This window comes from Anguilla anguilla, chromosome 4 (assembly GCF_013347855.1).
Source record: "Anguilla anguilla isolate fAngAng1 chromosome 4, fAngAng1.pri, whole genome shotgun sequence".
In the NCBI taxonomy this organism is placed as follows: Eukaryota; Metazoa; Chordata; class Actinopteri; order Anguilliformes; family Anguillidae; genus Anguilla; species Anguilla anguilla.
Window position 1 is genome coordinate 43,770,645 of NC_049204.1, and position 13,818 is coordinate 43,784,462.

At 42.1% G+C, this 13,818-nt stretch overlaps 1 pseudogene; it reads left to right on the plus strand.

Moving 5' to 3' along the window:
- The first annotated feature begins 5,416 nt into the window (after positions 1-5,416).
- Positions 5,417-12,589, plus strand: LOC118225752 (annotated as a pseudogene).
- The last annotated feature ends 1,229 nt before the right edge of the window (positions 12,590-13,818 follow it).

A 13,818-nucleotide genomic window follows, 5' to 3' on the forward strand; every position in this document is an offset into this window, starting at 1 on the left:
TTTTGAGTGGTGAAAGAATGTTTTTATGAATGCCAAGATAGACAATATTGTCCATTATGTCATGGGTGGGGGGTGTAGTTGTAGATGAGACTGCAGGGAGGGGGTGCGTGTCAAATGCGACAATACGAAACTCCGTATTCGGCATAGTTGTCGTGCATCGTCTACTAATGAAACTAAAACAATGCGTTTCTGTTTTTAACTCATACTTTGGTTGCAGTAGCACTGAATGTCTGTGTTTAGTAATCTCGGCACGCCGGCGTGCCGACCACCAGGGGCTTTGCGTTAGGAGGTTAAATAAGAAAATGTTATTCAATTTCAACGGAATTAGCACTTTTCTTAGTGGGACATGTTTTCGCCGAAGTCTCAAGAATCAGTGTGGTATTAAACAGACTGTGATATCATTGATACTTGTGTCCATTTAGAAAGACCATGGAAGCTTCTGCAGCTCATCCTGGATCTGTCAGTCAGCAATTAGCTGATGGGGATGTACTTGGCAACAAAATCAAAAATGGGGAAAAAAAGGATGTCTGGTCAAGACTGTGATAACACACATTTCATTGCCATTTTGTAGGATTTTAGATGGGACAATATGCTGTTGGAAAAAAAACCTGGAAAAATTATTTGTGCTTCATCGTTGATTGGGTGTTTCAAGATTTTATATGGCTGTGTCCCAAATCACTCCCTATTCCCTATATAGTGCGCTATTTTTGGTATCAACCATTTTGTAGTGTGTCCCATCCGAGAAACAAAATTGTAGCACACTATAGACGCTTTCATCGGACGCACGCGTTTTGCCAAGGTTATACGCTTGGCCCTAAGTTAACTTTCGCTCTGTGTTTGTTTATTATTGGGTTCGTGTTTACTGGCTAATATGGCACCGATTACAAACGGAGTGAAAGTTAAACTGATGAGCAGACTGACGTTGGGCTCAGGTTGTTGTGCTGTGGGGTGCAACCTGGAACAAATGCCATTTCGAAAATTTGTAAAAATACATAATTTAACTTTGTAACCCCACTAGGGAATTGTGAAACGAATTGCTTGAATCCCTGCGATTATTATAGCTGGTGCTTGCCCATTGTTACTTCGTACTTTTGAGAACTACTTCTGCCCCACAATGCATTGCAAAGGCCAACATCCCACAGTACACTGCAGTAGGGCATTACGGTTTTGTTTCAACAAGGCTGGCGGCTGAAGCAAGCTGTAGTTACTTGTATGAATGCAAGTTGTCCATAGTTACGTCAAAGCAATAATTATATTTGCATATTCAACACAAAAAAGTCACCAATTTTCGTTAGAATGCCAAGTGTAACGTTAACAGTTTCTCTCCGGAGAGCTGCTTGCTAGCTATGAAGCTTGCTAATCTTAGTAGCCGTGCTACTCAAGCAAAACGTCATTTTCAGTTCCTGATAAAAGATTTTTGAACGGTATATTGCTATACATTTGGTCGATGTCAATATTAATTAATATTTAACTGAGAATTTCATATATACATGTACAGATTACGTTCAAAAAATATTTTATCAGGGACCAAAGATGACGTCGCTTTGCCGCCACATCAATAATTGTGCGACAGATATTCAAAAGATAGTAGCGGCACAGGGTGATGACAACAGTGTCCTAAAGCAAATGTTTGTTCTGCCACTCACTCCCTATGTAGTGTGCTATGTGTTTTCCACGAAATAGGGAATAGTGAATGAGTGAACAAGTGAGTCATTTGGGACGCAGCCCAGATCTTGTTCTGACTGTTTTTGCCTAATGTTGCTACATTGTCCTCTAACATGGTTTACCTATGGCTTGCTATTTGTTTTTCCGTGGCTAGCATTTTAGTGGCAGCCAGGCCCTTGTATCATATTTAATGGCAATGCTTTTCTAAAAGTGTTTGGTTGGCAACATGTGGGATATCAGTGTCACTTTGCAGCAAGAAGGTCCCAGGTTCAAATCCCTGCCAGGACATTTATGTGTGGAGTTTGCATGTTCTCCCTATGTCTGTTCCCTCCAGATACACCGGTTTCCTCCCACAGTCCAAAGACATGCTTTGGGTTATTGGAGAGTCTAAATTCCCCATAGGTATGTGTGTGTAAGTGACTGCTGTGTGTGCCTTGCAATAGATTGGTTCAGGGCCTGATGCATGCTGGGATAGGCTATGGCCCATTTTTTTTACTTCATCAGTTATGCGCCCTTCTCCGGATACAGCATTCAATGAACGAGTAATAGCATCCCATGCATCTTTTTTTGTGTTATTTTATATCCACTACTGACGCTACTAAATATGACAGGTCGTTTGCTGTTCACTTCCAACAGCAATATCTCCACTTCAGAACTACTGACGTTTTTCTTACGTTTGGAGTCCGGTGCTCCACCGTCTTTAGATTTTCGTTTGGGCACTATTGACTTCGCTCTCAACTTTTCTTTTTGATTTCTGTGTGCACACGGCCCTGCAGTCTCATGCCCTTTTATGGGGATTGGCAGGGTGTTTACCTATGCTAATTAGGAACAACTGGCACGCGCTTTACATTTACGAGGACAATGGGATTCATCATTTTAAGAACACACGTGCGAACAATTCTGCGATTTAAGAACACATCGTGAATCTGACGTACATTATTCTTAGGATCTTTCTTAAGAACAAATTTAAGAAAAAACTTCGGAAGATATTGGTGAATGAGCCCCATTGTTAGGGGGTTCATTGTAATGGTAGATTAGCAAGCAGAGCAGAAGAGACAGAGGTGCCTGCATGTGATAAGGAAAACCCCGGCAGAATAAGTGTCATGGTCCTGTTTTCCTGTCTGTATTTCCCTTGTTGGGCCGCCAGATGGCGGCACTTCTGTTTTGTGTCCTGCTCCCCTCCTGTTAATTGTATGATTGTTTCAATTGTCTCGTTATCCCATCATTGTTCCCACCTGTGTCTTATCCCCTCCTTTTGGTTTGATTGCTTTTTGAGTTCACCTGTGTCTTGTTACCCCTGTCTATTTAAGTTCTCTGTTCCCTTGACTCGGGTGCTGGTTCCTTGTGTTTGTTGCCGATGAATGTTCAGACCTTTTATACCTGCCTGCGTTTTTTTTTACCTGTTTGTGTTTGTTCCCGAGTTGTGTTTGTTCCCTGACTTCCATGTACCTGCCTGCTTGTTTGTTCCCAACTTGCGTTTCCTCAGACCGTATGTACCTGCTTGTATTTTGTGCCTGACTGTTTTGTTTGACCTTCCCTTGTGCTCTGCCTTCCCGTGTTCTGCCCTGCTTGTGTTTGTTTCCTATGTTTCAAGACCGTATGTACCTGCTTGTATTTTGTGCCTGCCTGTGTTTTGTTTGACCTGCCCTTGTCCTCTACCTGCCTGTGTTCTGCCCTGCCCATGTTTGTGAGTTCCTCTTGTTTTCTGTTTTATTTAGATTTTTTTTGAGTTTGTGTTTTTGCCCTTCGTGGCCTTGCCTGTTCCCTGTTTGTGTTTGCCTGTCGTGCTAGTAAAGTCTTTGTTAATTTTCCCTTTTGAGTTAGTTTTTTTTCCCTCTGCGTTTGGGTCCCCCCTACCCGTACCGTGACAATAAGGCTATGGCAGCATAGCTAAGGGAAACAGAGGCAGGGGCCAACGCAGCCATGAGGGCAGGCTTGAGACAGTCATCACCAGACCATGACCGGTTAACACATCAGCTTAACACATCACTATCAATGATGATCCAGTGACAGCACTAACCGCTCAGTCCACCAGAGACTCTATAGCTATGCCCGCCACCCACTCCTGCCCCTCAAATATAGGAGAGACTAAAAAGATATGTTTTGAGCCTAGCTTTAAATAAGGTGATAGTGTCTGTGCCCCAAACATGGGCAGGCAACTTGTTCCACAGGAGGGTAGCATGATAGGAAAAGGCTCTACCACCTATGGTACTTTTAGCTATTCTAGGAATAATAAAACACGTTTTCAACATACAAAAATGCCAAGTTACTCACACATACAAGATATACACAGTCTATAACTCATTCATTCAGACTGCCAAAATTCAGGCCTGCCATTAAAAGTATTGATATCAAAATGACACCAAGTTACGGTACTACAAACAATATAGGCTATCTTGCCTCACCGAAATTACACAAGATGTATTCCAAAGCAATGCTACCCAATATTTCCTCAATTCTTTCAAGTCATTTGGCCCTGTGTTTTGTAATCTTACCATTTTACAATGTCATGCAAACTTTGCGTCAGATCAAAGTTTGAAATATTTCAAATTGCCTCATGGAACACATTGAAATTTGTTTTATTGTTTTACAATTGGGGAGAAATTCTTATCCAAATTTTCATATTTTTCAATTGGCGTCTATTGGAATGCATGGAAAGTTTGAAGTGGGATTACTAAAAAATTGCTACAGTAAAATTTAACAGAAATGGGGTTGGATGTAGACCAGGACACCTTCTGCCAGGAACATGTGTCAGAATTTTCTGAACTTTTACATTTGGAGAGAAATACTTATCCAAATAATCACTTTTTTCAGTTGGCGTCTATTGGATTACATGGAAAGTTTGAAGTGGGATTATTAAAAAATGCTACAGTAAAATTTCACAGAAATGGGGTAGGAGGTAGACCAGGACCCCTTCTGCCAGGAACAAGTGTCAGAATTTTCTGAACTTTTACATTTGGGGAGAAATTCTTATCCAAACTTTCATATTTTTCAATTGGCGTCCATTGGATTGCATAGAAAGTTTGAAGTGGGATTATTATAAATTGCTACAGTAAAATTTCACAGAAATGGGGTAGGTTGTAGACCAGGACACCTTCTGCCAGGAACATTTGTCAGAATTTTCTGAATTTTTAGATTTGGAGGGAAATACTTATCCAAAAAATCACTTTTTTCAGTTGGCGTCTATTGGATTACATGGAAAGTTTGAAGTGGGATTATTAAAAAATGCTACAGTATAATTTCATAGAAATGGGTTAGGATGTAGACCAGGACCCCTTCTGCCAGGAACAAGTGTCAGAATTTTGTGAACTTTTACATTTGGAGAGAAATTCTTGTCCAAACCTTCATATTTTTCAGTTGGCCTCTATTGGATTACATGGAAAATTTGAGGTGGGATTAAAAAATGCAATAGTAAAATTTCACAGACATGGGGTAGGATGTAGACCACTTCAGGAGCCCTTCTGTCGTAATTAAATGTCAAATTTTCAGACTTTTATATTTTGATGAGAAATGGCCTTCTAATATGTCAATTTTTCAATAGGATTTTATTGATATATTTGTTTATATATATACAGTTTGGAGTTTTATTTGAATATGGTGCAGTGATTTTTCATCCACAACATTTCAGATGTGCATTATTTCCTGTTCTCTCATACACACCTGATGCAATGGTGAGACTATTAGATTTTGAGGAGAAAACAAAATGTGTGACACTGATCTGTCCATAGTACAGTCTTAAAAGACATGTACTATGGACAGTCTTAAAAGACATGTATGGGGCGACATAGCTCAGGAGGTAAGACCGATTGTCTGGCAGTCGGAGGGTTGCCGGTTCAAACCCTGCCCTGGGCGTGTCGAAGTGTCCTTGAGCAAGACACCTAACCCCTAATCCCTAACTGCTCTGGCGAATGAGAGGCATCAATTGTAAAGCGCTTTGGATAAAAGCGCTATATAAATGCAGTCCAGTCCATTTACATGTGAAGTGAACGTAACATAATTAAAAATAGTTTTTTTTTAAATTCTCAATACCACCTTTGTTCAATTTCTCTCTTGATCCGTATCTCTCTTTTAGAAGCAAATTATAACCTTTGCAAATATGTAAGGAAGACCGCGAAACCGTCCAATCATATAACGCAACCGATTTAAGGTGGACCGGAAATTTCGAATCGGGAGCTGCGAATCGGGAGCCAACTTCAGTGTCGTTCATCCTCAGTGGTTTGGTGGCGTGTTTGGGCATGGCTGCCTCGTGGTGGAGCATTTGTAGTGTCAGGTCTACCGCATGCGTTTGCAAGTGTTTCAATAAATGTGTCACTGTCTAAAAGTGTTTGGACAAGTTCTCTGGCTCTGTCAGCCATTGCGTACCTTTAAAAAATAAAGCTGAAGCACGTTCACCACAAAGCATACAGTAGCTGAAATTAAAAGCGAAGTTTGTTCAGAAACAGCACGGCTCACATTAACAAACCTGGGCAAACCCCAGGAAGACCCATAAGAAGCGGACCAAATATGTGCCTGTATATATATCGGTTTCAATGTATATATATCAGAAATAATGTATATATATTGTTTTCAATGTATATATATATCAGAAATGATGTATATATATATTGGTTTTGATGTATAAATATCAAATATGATGTATATTTATCGTTTTCAATGTATAAATATCAAAAACAATATATATATATATTGGTTTTGATGTATATATATCAAAAAATGATGTATATATATCACAGTTCAATGTATACATATCAAGAAAGATGTATATGTATCAGTTTCAATGTATATATATCAAAAATGATGTATATATATCAGACTTAATTAAATATTTTCTGTTTGGCCCCTCATATATGTATACATACATATATATATATATATATGAGGGGCCAAACAGGAAATATTTAATTAAGTCTGATATATATACATCATTTTTGATATATATACATTGAAACTGATACATATACATCTTTCTTGATATGTATACATTGAACTGTGATATATATACATCATTTCTTGATAATTGATATATATATATATATATATATATATATATATATATCAATTAATTCTTACAGTTAATTTCTCTGTGTTACACTGCTGTTGTTTATCTATTTAGTTCTCTTTCCTCATCTTGTTTCGAGATCCACTTATGGGAATGACATCCGGTCATGACTCCTCAGAAGCATCCAATTGCACCAAGCCTGGCTCTGACAGACAGTAGCGTGTCCAATGCTACAGGAGGCACCACCCTGTAAGAGCATATAGGACTCTGCCGCGCTACTACTCATCAGTTGACATTCACTTCTCGCGATCATCCAAACTGAGCTCACAGCCTTGACCTTGCATCTCACAAGAACCTTACCCGTTAAGTAATAAGAACCTTATCACCCAACGGTCCGCAGAAGGAAATCCTCGAATCGGCCTCCGCCAGACATGAAAGGTTTGAGAGTTCGGTCAGTTCTATAAGGCTCGCTAGCTTGCCGCCCTCACTTGCTAGCTCCCTTCTGTATCGGGCAGCCCACGCCTTCGATACACCTCCCTGCTCACGCTAACGCCGAACAGGACTGCTAGCTAACCACGCTAGCCTGTCAGTGCTTAAAGCCAGCCGCCCACGCTGCCTTTATTTGCTTAGCCAGCCTGCTAGCTCCCTGCTACATGGTCCTTTCTAAGCCCGTCTCTCTCGAATTCTCCAAAGAGCTACACTTGCGAGCCTGCCTGGCCGCTGGCGGTGCTCTCATCACTGCCAAAGATACCCATCCTGTCTGTGTCATGTACTTGGGTTTTCAACATGCCTAGGAGGCCCTTGACACTCCGGAGAGTTGCAGCCACTGCCTGGCTTTGCCCAGGAGGCTGCGGTGGCGGAGACTGAGAGTCGCTGCTACCCACGGCAACGACCTCGGTCAGGAGGACTCTGATAAAGAGGACGATAGCACTACGGCCCCTCGGCCACCACAAGGCCCTTCGACCCTGAGCTGGGCTCACCAGTCCAACCCAGACATGTTGGGCCTTCCCCTCTCCCTCTCCGGAACCCCTATGAAGAGGCGCCTGAGTCGGAGCAAGATGACACGCCAGCTGCGTGTAATGACTCAGGTGAGGAGTACACCATTCCTTCCACCCAGTTAGCACCGGCTATGGGAACGGCTAACGCCCGACCCCACGCTGTGCTTCTGGAGGTGTGCAAGTGGGCCGTCACCCGCCACCACATCGAATGGCGACACCTGAACCACCTGGCGCCACCAAAGTCCCCCTACCAAATAAGATCGTTTCACAGCCTCCATTCACCAGGCTTCCTACAGGTCCTCAGCCCTCGCTATTCGAGCCCTCAATGTCTCCTCTCTACTCTCGATTTACCAAGCCGAGCTGATTGAGGAGATGGAGAAACAGCTCAAGAAGGGGAGCCCTTCCCCCATACTGTAGCACGAGATTGTCGCTATTAATGACCTGGTTCTGCGCAATACTCGCCAGTGTGTCCAGGCCTGTGGTCACTCCATGGCCCTGGCTGTAGCTGGTGAGTGGGACCTATGGCTTAATCTCTCTGGTCTGCCCGAGAGTGAGAAGAGGTGCATCGCAGGTGCACCAGTTGAAAGAGAATGAGGCCTTCAAACTCTGCCTCCCCCGCAGAGCTACGTTCGCTGTGGTCAGGGCACCAATTCCCGTGTCCCCCAGCCTCAGTCCACCCTCTCAATGCCCCAAGAGGGATACTCTGTTCTAGCCACACAGATAGTGTAGAGATTGAGTGTGCAGAACAACACCAGGCCATTTCGAATAAAGGCTTCCACCCTGAAAGGTCAAAAATAAAAAACCATGTGAAAAGATTCTCTTTAAAACACACAAGGCCTCCCCTGGTTTCACCACTAGGTGGAGTGCCAACACCATTATTCAATTTGGCCTCACCCGGCCAAATTTCCCCACGGTCCCCCACACCAGCAGGGGCACTCACGAGCCACATCGTAGCTTGGCAGGCTCCGTCAGCCCCAGAATGGGTCCTGAGCACAATAGCCAAAGGCTACAGACGCCAGTTCAGAGTGAAACCAGCACGTTTCAACGGAGTCATTTACTTTCAAACCAAAGAGCGTACGGCCCATGTTTTAGAGGAGGGAATCTCTTCTCTCTTACACAAATCTCTTACGCAATCTGTGTGGTTCCGTGAGATCAAGCCCAACACGGCTTTTATTCTCACTACTTCCTGGTTCCAAAGAAGGATGGCTCCCTACGGTTCACATCAATCGATCTGAAAGATGCCTTTTTCCACGTAGGCATCTATCCCCCTCACACAAAATTTCTCCACTTTGCCCACCGCGGTGCTTGCTACGAATACACAGTCCTACCCTTCGGCCTTTCCCTAAGCCCACGGTTGTTCTGCCTTTATGTAGAGGCGGGTTTGGCTCCGTTGAGACTAACGGGAGTCAGAATTCTGACTTATATCGACAATTAGTTCATCATCGCCAATTTGAAAGTCAGAGTTGTGCAGGACACACAGCTAGTTCTGACACATCTGTCGTCTGTTGGTTTCAGAGTGAACCTCCCCAGGAGCAATCTGTCTCCATCCCAGAATGTAACGTTCTTGGGACTGGACCTAAACTCTGTGTCGATGTGAGCTCGGCCATCAGCAGACCGCATCTTATCAGAGTCTGTCTCTCTCAGTTCAAACTGGGCTTGAGAGTACAGTATTGCACATGCCTCCAGCTGCAAGGGCTGATGGCTTCAGCCTCTCAGGTCCTTCCACTGGGGCTATTAAGAATGAGGGGCTTTATGAGGTGACAACACGCCTGGGATTGCATATGTCAATCGGCAAGATGGCATGCGCTCCCTCCAGTTCCACTGTCCAGCCCACTTTCACTTTCTGTCAATACGCGCAACCCATGTTCCAGGCATTCTGAACACAGGCGCGGATCTGTTGTCAAAGGGAAACACACTTTACGGGGAATAACGGTTGCATCCCCAGATTGTGGAAATGCTGTGGCAGAGATTCGGCTGTGCGGCCGTAGATCTCTTCGCCTTGCACATAAACGCACACTGTCCTATGTATTTCTCGCTATGGGACGAGAACACGCCGCTCGGCGTGGACGCACTGGCCCACCCATGGCCTGATGTGCTCCTTTATGCATTTCCTCCCCTCCCTCTCATCTCTCCCACTCTAGCCAGAGTGAGAGAACACAGCTTGACACTGATCCTGATAGCACCCAGGTGAAGGTGGCCGAAATCGCCATGGCTGGCAGAGATTATCCCTCTCCTTTATGCACAGGAGTTCCGCTACGCATGGACCTACTGTCTCAGGCGAACAGGGAAATACACCACCCCCGCCCGGAGCAAATAGCTCTTTGGGCTTGGCCCGTGAGAGGTATAACCTTATTGCGTTAGGGGTCCCCTCTCGTGTGGCTGCTACCATCCAATGCACGACAGCGCCCTCTACCAGGTCACTTCATGAAAATAAGTGGCAGGTATTTTAAGGATGGTGTGCCTCTCATCGGTCAGTGCCTTACCAGTGCTCTGTTACTGATGTGCTATGCTTTTTACAGAACCTTATGGATAAAGAGGAATCCTTTTCAACCATTAAGTTTTTAGCGCAAAGCCCCTAGTGGTCGGCACGCCAGCATGCAGAGATTACTAAACTCAGACATTCAGTGCTACTGCAACCAAAGTATGAACAGAAACACGTTGTTTTAGTTTCATTAGTAGACAAGACACGACAACTATGCCGAACATGGAGTTTTGCAGCACTACCATTGTTGCTCTGGTCGTTCATTTAACATGCACCCCCACGCTGCAGTCTCATCTGTAACTACACCCCCAACCCATGACATAATGGACAGTATTGTCTATTGGCATTCATAAAAATATTCTTTCACCACCAAAAAATCGTATTCCGTCATAGCAACAAGATAAACCCGACAATAGCCCTAAAATATGCCAATAGAACAGTGAAAAAGCTGCTCACTGAATAACTAAATAAACAAGAAAAAGTTTTAAAAAATGATACCATGTCATTCTACAGTCAATCTGGGACTAAATATTGAATAAATATACAACCTTACCATTGGTTTTACGCATAGAGATGTCCATTTCGAGGCTGAGTGGTCATATATTGTCTTCGACAATCTGTTTGTGAAATATACGCTCATTTGTGATGCCTGGGTACCTTCCAAAATAGCTGTGTGTAATACCACACATGTTGTTTACAGTGTTGTTGTCCTTTGTAGTAGAGTCTGGCTTCATTGACAATTCATTTATTCAGTAGGTGAGAGTATAAGCTTCCTAACAATGTATAACATGTCTAATTTTGCTTTTGGAATAGCGTTTTATAGGTCAGTGTAACCAAAAGATTTTTTATCATCGCATACACTTACGCATTGACTCTGTGGTAGTAGTAAAAGCGCGCTGCACCTAACAAAACGTTGTCAACGATTTTTCTGAATTTCTAAGAAAATACTATTATTATTGAGGACTTCTGGGCATAGCTAAGCCATATGTTTGCTGATAGACCTATCTGACATCGTTTTCTGGAGCAAAACAGAAGCGGATAGAACTGTCATTGATTTACTGTCTCTGTCTCCATCTACTGAACATAGATAAGATTTCATCATTGTTGGGTAAGTATTACTGCTCAAAATATTTCGGTTATATACGTTATTTTAGAAATTGAGTGTCTTTAAATAGGTTAGTGGTATTATGTAATGTGGATATTTCACACTGTAATGTAAGCGTTAGTTAGTAGTGTAATAGTTTTTGTGACGCATACAACAGTGATGAGGAGAGTGTTGAAACATTGCCAAAACGTGGTGGACGGCTGAAAATTGTTTTCATATCATCTCATTCCCATACAAGAAAACATAGGAGTGTACAGAGCATAGAAATACATACAAGAGTTAATTATTACACATTTAGGTACTGTGCAGCATTGTGTGACTATATTTTTGCATTATGTTTAAATTATATCTATGTTTCATCTTAAACCTTCATAAGGGCTTTACATATGCTTTACAATGGACAAAAAGCATTATATTCCTTTTTGGAGAGATTTTGGATTTGTTTCTGGACTCTTAGCTGTTTTAGACCAGTGTTAATAATTTAGACATTTTGGGTAGATTTGGAGATGCTGGGTACACTGCTTAGTTTTTGCTTCATAGATCTTTAGTAGTTCTACATATCCACCCTTAGATTTTATGAACTTGTGGTCAAGACGTTTTTGATCCAGGACATGTATACTTTAACCAGCAATCTCCCAGTATTTCATTGCGAACTAAAAAAGGAGCAAATTCATTTTAGATTTTTTGCCTTGACCATTGCATTTGTGGCACTTTATTTCTTACAAAATTATGAATATAAAGTAATCTAAGCTAGTATTATAAATGGTACAAATGTATTGCTTAATTTAAGACATTTTTCTAGTCTCTGTGGTGTTCACATCTGGAGTTATAAAGCTTTAAATAGGGTAACCCCTAAATGGGCAAGGATTGACAGGTACTCTAGTGGGGGAGTGGTTGGGGTGGAGTTAACTAGCTATTGTTCCCACCCCTTATCTCCCTGTGAGAAGTGTGAAAAGTTCAAGATCTTTCAAGGGGATTTTCTCTGCTACTTGATTTTAGGAGTACCAACATTCAAATAAGCATATCTTCTTCAACTATTTTTTGATTTCAATGTATGACACATCATTTGAAAGCCTATAATCTGCACTTTCATAATCTGTAAAAACTGAAAAATGACCTTGCCCTACTTGAGGACCAAAACGCCAGCACCTGTCACATATGACAAGGGTCAGGGGTGGGAGAAGACAGAGGGAGGGATTTTGGAGCCTGTCTGGTCCTGTGGACCAATTCTGCCCCCATCTCTCATTGACCTGTTGGCTGCTGGTGTCATCAGTGATGATGATGAGGGGGAAGAGGATGAGGTGGAGATTGATGAGAAGGACGACGATGATGATCAGTGAAACAGGGGTTTTTATGACTTTTGCTTTCAATTAGCTAGTATTATCAGATTGCCATGTCAGTTAGAGTGATTGCCATCCGTTTAATAACCGTGCAATTGATATAAGAGAATAAACTAGTTTCATTTGGCTATTGCAGGAAACTATTGTGAAACAAAATAGCAAAAGTTATATTGTTATGAGCCTAAGATTTGTTATTTGCCTGTTTTTCACCAATAGAGAGTGGTTGTACCATGTCAATGACCTTTCCATTTGATTCTTGGTGTCAACATTGTATGAAAAAGTGGGTTCATTTGTCTACAAAAATCGGCGTTTTTTGCCACTCGCGTGGACATCAATTCAAGATGGCCGCCAACAAACCCCATGGGCCATTAGTTGACCTTGGCAACATGAAAAATTCTCAACTAGACACCATTAGGGTCCTAAAAAAATAGGTTACAAAAAATGCCATGTGTGTACATGGGAACCTATTTCTCCTGCTAGACTACAATGTCCAGCTGCAGTATGAATGTCACTGTCACAAAGCAGCTTTACTTTTTTGAAGACAATAAAGACATTAAAGATTAATATAAAACATGAATTAGTTTTATTAAAAAACACATAGCTTTTGTTAATTAAACTTAATTGATTTAAATAAATATAGGTAATTGGACAATGTCACTGCATACATTTGTTCAGGCGTAACATTTCTTTGAAAAGAAGCCATTACAGCTGTTGTATTTTCCTAATTTAAATGGGAATTAATTAGTCATCGTCATCATTCCAAAAAGGCATTTTCGTCATGTTCTTGTCTTCACTGTGTTACAACCTGGTCTAGGGTCAGACCGTAACTGGGTGAATGATAAGGGAAATGGGTAGGGAAATGTACTGCGAACTGATCAGTAACTCCGTCCTTATGTGCCTATTCAAATCTAACTGGATGCTAGCTAGTCTTCCAAGGTTACTGAGCACGGGGCCGGCTTTGAACGCTGAACTACGGACAGTTAGCTGATAGTCGGAAACTAAAAGCCTGAATAGCATACCCCCTACAGAGCATTAGATCTCCACCAAGAGTAGCTTCTAAAACAATAAAGGATAATAAAATAACAAATCAAAATAACGAACTTATGTCGTGATGGAAGGATTTTTAGTCCAGCTGGGAACATACTAACTGACTGGATCACTATACGGCAAGCAGAGGGAAAAATGAGAGTCAAAACGAGCATACGGTCAATCAGCAAACAAAGCAGAGG